General features: G+C 47.8%; 1 protein-coding gene across 1 annotated transcript in view; it reads left to right on the plus strand.

Annotated features, from left to right (window-relative positions):
- Positions 1 to 875: 875 nt before the first annotated feature.
- The window catches only part of TOX2 (TOX high mobility group box family member 2), a 139,299-nt gene continuing 133,170 nt past the window's right edge, over positions 876 to 7,004 (plus strand). The window contains exon 1 of the mRNA XM_035344010.1: positions 876 to 1,464. The gene's annotated coding sequence lies outside the window, so the exon portion shown is untranslated. The remainder of the gene's footprint in view (positions 1,465 to 7,004) is intronic.

Genomic DNA, 7,004 nt, shown 5'->3' on the forward strand with positions numbered 1-7,004 from the left:
GAGGATGATTTGGGGTTAACCCATGATAATTCCCCACACCCTCCCTGGCACTGCTGGAGTCTTCAGTTCTGCCATTGAAATGAAAACCCATTATTTGTCTGGCTCAGCTAATAACATGCACCAACCATTGCTAATATTTGTCTTTTAAAATGTAACTTTCTGCCATTTGGAAAGTATAATATAGCAAGAGAAAGCTGTGATGTATTTCTAGCCCCGATTCTTAAGGCAGTAATATTTGGGTTTCTCAGATATGGCTGCAGTGTGTGTTCATGCGAGAGAATACGAGGAAAAACATTTTAAAGACTTAATATCTAAAGATTAGGTGATAATCTCCCTGGGCTGAGGGTGAATACAGGAGCTCCCTCACACTGCCAAAATATTGAGTAAGTTTAGAGAAAGAAGCCAACTATTCCAAGCTCAGGAGATCATTTATAAAACAGAAATCACTCTGTTGCATTGAAGAGTCAGAGAGATGCTCTCAGAAAGATTAATTATCTGGGGAGAGGAGGGGATTGTGGGCTTCACCCCTCAAAATGAACCAGCAAGATGATTCAATTGCATCACTTTCAGAGCGTGAGCCTGAGACATTCATTCAAAATGCAGTTATAAGAAATGACTGCTTTACTTTGGGAGGAAGAATACTGAAGAAACTGTTAAAGTTGGTCACAGTATGTGACATCCTTGAAATCAAAAGCAATGCTTCTTCTCAGCTGCTGCACAGTAAAATTAAAGATATGAAGCCAAATTAATCTCTGGTGTAGCACTCCTGCCAGTGGCTGGGGAGGCACCTGGGATTAATTTCCTCAATTATACAAGTGGCATATGACCCTGACAAATTGTTTTTTGTCGCATGTGGGGTAATGTATCTGGTGGAGCTGGGCATCACCTCCCCAGCCTCCTACGTTGTCCTTGGATGTCTTCCCCAGGTGGCAGCAGAGCAAGCTCCTTGCAGGCTTCTCTTCTCCTTTGGGGTAAAATTTGGGAAGTCCATCTGTACGAAACAGTGCCTGTATTTACACTCCTGGACATGGTTCACTTCTTTGCTTATAGTTTGCCTGAGGAAAGCTTACATTTTTCTGGAGGAATTATAAACTTCAGCATGGTGTGCCAGTGCTCGACGTGCCAGCGTGCCAAGGTGGGAGCTGGGCAGAGCTGGCCCAAAGCCCCCTGAGACAGGGCCGGAGCTCCTCTCTCCACGTGGAGGAGATGCAGCCACATCATGCAGCTGTGTCAAGGATCTCTTCTGTTATTTCCCTGCCCCAACTTTACACAAGCATTACCGGCTTTGAGCAAGCACTTACCATTCAGACTGCCTCCTCCTCCCACGCAGCAGAGCTCGGGAGGAGGACACGCTGCGAGCCAAGGACACCGGGCCCCAGGCAGCCAAAGAGCCCCCAGAGCCCCGGGCAGGCTCGGGACAGGTGCAGAGCCTGAGGCCAGGACTTTCCAAGCAACTCTGTGTCGGTGAGTAAACTTATTTTCTAAAATGCTGTCCCATGCCTTGGAGGAGGGGCATGTTGGTCAATTGATGTTTGGAAAAATCAGGGGTGTCTTTTGGCATGGAGTGAAGGAGGTGAGGCTTGGGATCTCACACCAAGTGCTGAAGCTTCTGGCCGGCAGAAGCAACACATACGGTGTGTGAGGGGACGAGGCTGCTGAGGAAACGTGAAACATCCTCCTGCAACATCGGGCAGCTCCCAAACTGAGACCAGCTCACTGTGGTGCTGTGAGACATTGACACAGACCTGGGCTGGCCCTGAGGGGGCTGATTCACTGCGAAAGCTGAGGGAGAGGAGGGCTCATGCGAGCGCTCGTGCCTCGAATCTCTTCGTACAGTCAAGCAGCTAAGCACCCGGCACAGCCATGTCTGCATGCTTGGCCCGCATGAAACGTGCCTACCTCCAGCTCTGTTATGTTTCCTTGCCAAAAAAATAAAGACGAGGTCCCACTCACCAGCAGCTCCATTTGGGTAAAACCCTCAAGGCTTTCATGAGGCCGACCCACGAGGTCTGGCTGTATGCAGTAATTTGCACCGCGTGGGCCATGAGAAGGAACTCGCTGAGGTGTTTTACACTGTTGGGAGCTTTTGTCTTCAGCACGTTCATGCTAATGGAGCTTTTTGGTGGAAAATGATTCATTCATAAGCGTCAGCCAAACCGGTATGTGACAGGAGAGCAAGTGTTCTCACCTGGGCAGAACAATGTAAGCTGATGTGTGAGCACCCTTACTGCTTCTCTGCTGGGTTTGAGCTTGTTTTGTTTTGTCATATTTGGGTTTCTGGAATGTTTTCTCCTACCAATGACATTAATTATGGAGTAATTGCCTTAGTAGCATGTAACAACTCTCCTCTTTTTTTCTTTTTTTTTTTTTTAAATAATTTTCACACAATGTGTAAACTTTGCTGTATATGTGCTACGTTTCTTGTGTCATGAAATAATGTGTAGACAAAATAATGTTTTTCCTGTCAGAAATTCAATGGGCATCTAAAGCAAAGTGACAGGTGGTTAAATAGCTGCATTTAAAGGATGTCAAGAAGATTTTTTGGACAGGTACCAAAACCCAATGCCAAAAAGAAGGCCTAATACCATCTGTTTTGTTAGCAGAGATGCAATTTTACATTAGATTTTAAATGACATGAAATGCCAAATTCATAACCTTGATTTGTGGGTCAAATCTAGCTTATCTAGACTGTGGATGTTATTATTTACTGGCACAGTTCCTGACCCAGAGCCCACGCAGGTAAATGAACACACTTTCAATCAGACCCATTTTTAAAGTAATAGGGAGCTCTCAAGTCGCATTTAATTTTGTTCTGTATTACATGTGAATCCAGATGCAATGTGGATTTAATTAATCCAATTTCATTGCATTTTAATGTACACATTTGCATTGTGTTTATTGGCAATTGGTTTTATCCATTTGTTCAGCATTTTTATGACCAATGAAACTACTGAATATTTAGAGACCCATATACTTCCCAGCAGAAATGAGGAGCGTAGCTCTGAATTAAATAGTTCTCAGATATAAACTGGGGATGAGACTAAAATGTCAACATATAGCTGCATAATACAGTGGAAAATTGATACCAGTATTTTAAAATAATAAACTGCATGGTGCAAAATTATTTAAAAAATAATTTCAGTAGGCATTTTAGATGGTATGTCAAGAATTAAAATATACTTTTATAAAGAGCAGTGGGTGCTGGAGGACTACTCTGAAACAAATAATGAATCTGATAAATTCAGTCACTTTCCTGCTTCTAAAAGGTGCCTTTGAAATTATGATTGTTCAGGTTTAGCCTAATATTTAGAAATACTCACTGTAGAGTTTTCTCTTCTTTGTGAGGAGTCAGTGTGGCTTAAATGGGATTGCTGAGATAATCACCCTGTGCTCTCTCTGTTCCAGTGCTAACGTTAGGCATGAAATGTGAGTTGTCATGTTTGCAGCTACTCTTTCAATAACCCGGCCAAAGTAGCTAAAAACCTTCCGGGTTTGGTGAGGAGTCAGTTGTGAGAACAAAAAGAACATGTCTTTTAATTGCTGGGTTTTGCTCTCAGGCTCAGCTCTGCTGTGAGCATCATGGCTAGGTCTGCTGTCCCTCCAGCCATCCTGGCCCATCCCTTTTGTCTTTTGATGCTTGGCCCAAACACAAGGTCATTGCTCTGTTGTTCTTGTTTGGTTGGTTAGTTTTTACCTGGTTCCCTGTTTGGGGCTCCAGTGGGTCTGCCCCACCACCCCCTGACCCCCCTGTCCCATCTGGCACCCAGCACTCCCTATGGAAGATGCCATCCGGCTTCTCCAGAGCTGAGCCAGCCCAGGAGGAACACCGCGAGGCCTGAGCTGAACCACGCCTGCGGGTTTTGTAGCTGCTAACACCAGGCATGTGGGCTGGGGCTGACCCCTGCAATACTTCCCGTTTTCCAGATGGGGCTCTGGGGCTGCATGTGGGACCTGTCCTGCCTGGGTATCACGGGGGGACAACAAGCTCGTTCTCGTGAGGCCCAACATCTCCCTGCTCCAATGGCTGCCGCAGAGCTGGATTTCCAGGGTTGCTCATTTTGCTTTCTGCTAACACTGATTCGGGGCTGATGGAAAAGGAAAGACTGAGTTATTTCTGACCCACTGGGAAAGACTCAGAGATAGGACAGATACCAATAGGTAGAGTATTCAGGTACCTGCATTCAAACCCATGTATGGGAAATTACCCCCCACAGGCAAAGCCTAGGAGGTGCCTAAATTCATTCAACTCCCCCCCTTATGTGGACAACAGAGATCCCAAAGAGGATCAGGGCACAGGGGCTCCTCGCTCCCTCCTGAGCTCTGCTGCAACCCCGACACGGGTGGCACTGCAGGACCACATCTGCTGTGTGCACATCCAGCCTGATCAGAGCCATCCTTATCCAAGGATGTTCTACGACTTGCCTTTTTGCTATTTGCTGGCCACAGCCATCAGTGAGGAAGCCATATCTAAGGTGGCTCCTTTGATGGGTCAGCTCTCATAGCTGCAATTTGCCGTCCTTTTGGGGCTGTCTGACAAGCCCATGCTCTTCAGGAAGGATGCATGGTTTGTCAGCCGCCCTCCAGGAAGCAGCTCTGCACTGTTAATCCATCAGCCTCAGCGGGGAGAGGTTGTGTAATGCTGGTCCTAGGTAGACAGAGACACTGAAGTGCTAGAGGAGAGCAGAAGTTCAGAGAAATCTGCACCTCCTGGTAGGTCCCTATCTGCACGTGAGCTCCACTGAGCAGACACCAAACTGTTCAGATGGACAAAAAATATTGAAACATGGGAAAAAAAAAAAAAAAAAAACAGGCTGAAGAAGGCACTCAGCAGGAGCTACAAGTTGGAGAGAGGCTTCCTGAAGGCATAGTGAACCCAGGGAGGTGCCTGTGGTGCAGCAGGAGCTTCTGGTGCCAGGCAGGGTACTGCAGAGGCTGCAGACACCTGATGGCACCTCGCCCTCCGGACCCCGGGCTGGGGGCACGCCGGGGATCCAGCCGGCACTCAGCTCTACCGTGTTGTCTTGTCCTGACAGCCTGGGGAGCAGAAACGCTGGAGACGTCCCCAAGGTGAGCTGCGAGAGTGTTTGATGGAGAGCATCTCCTCTGCCAACTTCCCTTGGTATAGAGAGAGAAAAATAAAGGCATTTATGGATATTAATAGCAATAACACTTTGTGACGCCAGAGTTTTCAGATCAGTCTCTGTTTGAGGTCTACCGAAGGCAGATGAATGTGCAAACTTTGACAGGGCTGATTGTTGTGAATCTCGTGTTTCGAGGATCTGAGGAGACATTAAGGAATTGGTGCAACGTTTGGAAAAGGCGAGCTGCTAAAATGGTTTGAATGGGACTGAAAAGAAACCGGGTTGTATCTGCCGAGAGATGCCGCAAGTTCGGTGACAAAATGCATTCATTTCCATAGGAAACAACAGAATTTAATCCTGCTTTAAATGAAAAAGACAATTCAGCCTTAGCTGCAAAGCTGCTAGCAATGTCTCTACACTATATGAAATATAATAATTATGATAATTAATAAAGATAATAATACAGTAAAACCTTGCTAATTCATACTAATGACTCAGAGGCTGCTTACTAATTACTGAATTTTGTGGATAAACAAGCCAGAATAATGCATCATAAAATACACTTTGTTCCATTATTTTGACAACTCTCATTTAGTTTTAATTATTTATACTTCATAATATACTAGTCACCGTACTTGGGAGGGTTTTACAAAAATAACGAAGCCCAGAATTTGACATGACTGAGCAGTGTTTGCTGAAACACAGAGGAAAGGCAGCCCTTTCTGGATGTGTGCAAACTGGGAAAAGCACGGATCAGCTGAATGCAGATCAGCAAAGCGGTTATACAGAACGTCGTGCGTCTCCATCGTGCCTTTGACCAGGAGGAGACCTGGGAGCAGTTTGCCTCGTGGAGAACTCCCGCAAACTGACCTGCCAGACACAGAAGGACCAATGCTTCTTCAGGAAAATCACACAGTTTGGAAAAAATTATAATGAAAGTGAAGTAGTTTTTGTGCCCAAATCGATTTTTATCCTCAAATCATTTTTTCCCACCATCAGGACAGCTAAAATCTTGTTTTTAATTTAAATGAGAGCCGTGATTTTTACATAATCACTGGATTCCTGGAGCTGGCATTCCCTCGAAATCCCAACCTGTGTCCCCAATCCTGAATTTGGCAGGAGCTGGATACGCTGCTGCAGTGATGGAGCCTTGTGGAAGAGTCCTCTATTTATGTAGCACAGTTTTCCAGCTACAGACGAAGCAGGGCTGCCCAGAGTCCTGCAGGGAGCAAGTTGCAACTGTGCCTTTGTAGTCATGATGTTAAAAAAAAGAAAAAAAAGGAAAAAAAAAAAAAGAAAAAAAAAGGAGTCTTTTCCACCAATAATTTGGCAGAAAAGTGACTCTTTCAGCTCTGTCCTGGCTGCCTGCAAGCTCACGGAGGGCTTACGGCAATTTGGTGTCTCTGGGAGCAGCGTCCCATCCCGCACCAGCTCGGTAGATGATGCTGGGTTGCCCTGGGGTGGTTTCCCAAGGGACCTGCTGGGGGATGTTTGGGGTCCCGGAGCTGCCCTGCGAGCCACGGCCGGGGGCAGAAGGAGGGAGGCCGGCCGGTGAGCGGGCTGTGCCGGGGGTGGCCGCTCCTTCACCAGCGGGGAGGCCTGGAGGTGCGGGAGAGAAGGGAGGCCGGTGGCCGGCGGTCTGCAGGCCCCGGGGAGCCGAAGCTGGAGGCAGAGAGCGGGGTTCGTGGGCGGGAGGGGCGCGGAGCTTTCGGGAGCGAGCCCTCCGCTTTGGGGTCGTGCCGAGGCGGGCCGGGAGGTGTCCTTCTGCGGGGGGTTTGGGACACCCGAGGGCTGCGGGGCGGGGGGGGGGGGTCTGCGGACACCACGGCACCCGTTCCGGCAGCAGGGCTGCGATGCTCCAAGCGGGGCGCGCTCCCAAAGCTCCCCAGCCCCGCTGAGTACGGCGGGGGGGGGGGGGGGGGG

Source organism: Oxyura jamaicensis, chromosome 20 (assembly GCF_011077185.1).
Source record: "Oxyura jamaicensis isolate SHBP4307 breed ruddy duck chromosome 20, BPBGC_Ojam_1.0, whole genome shotgun sequence".
Lineage (NCBI taxonomy): Eukaryota > Metazoa > Chordata > Aves > Anseriformes > Anatidae > Oxyura > Oxyura jamaicensis.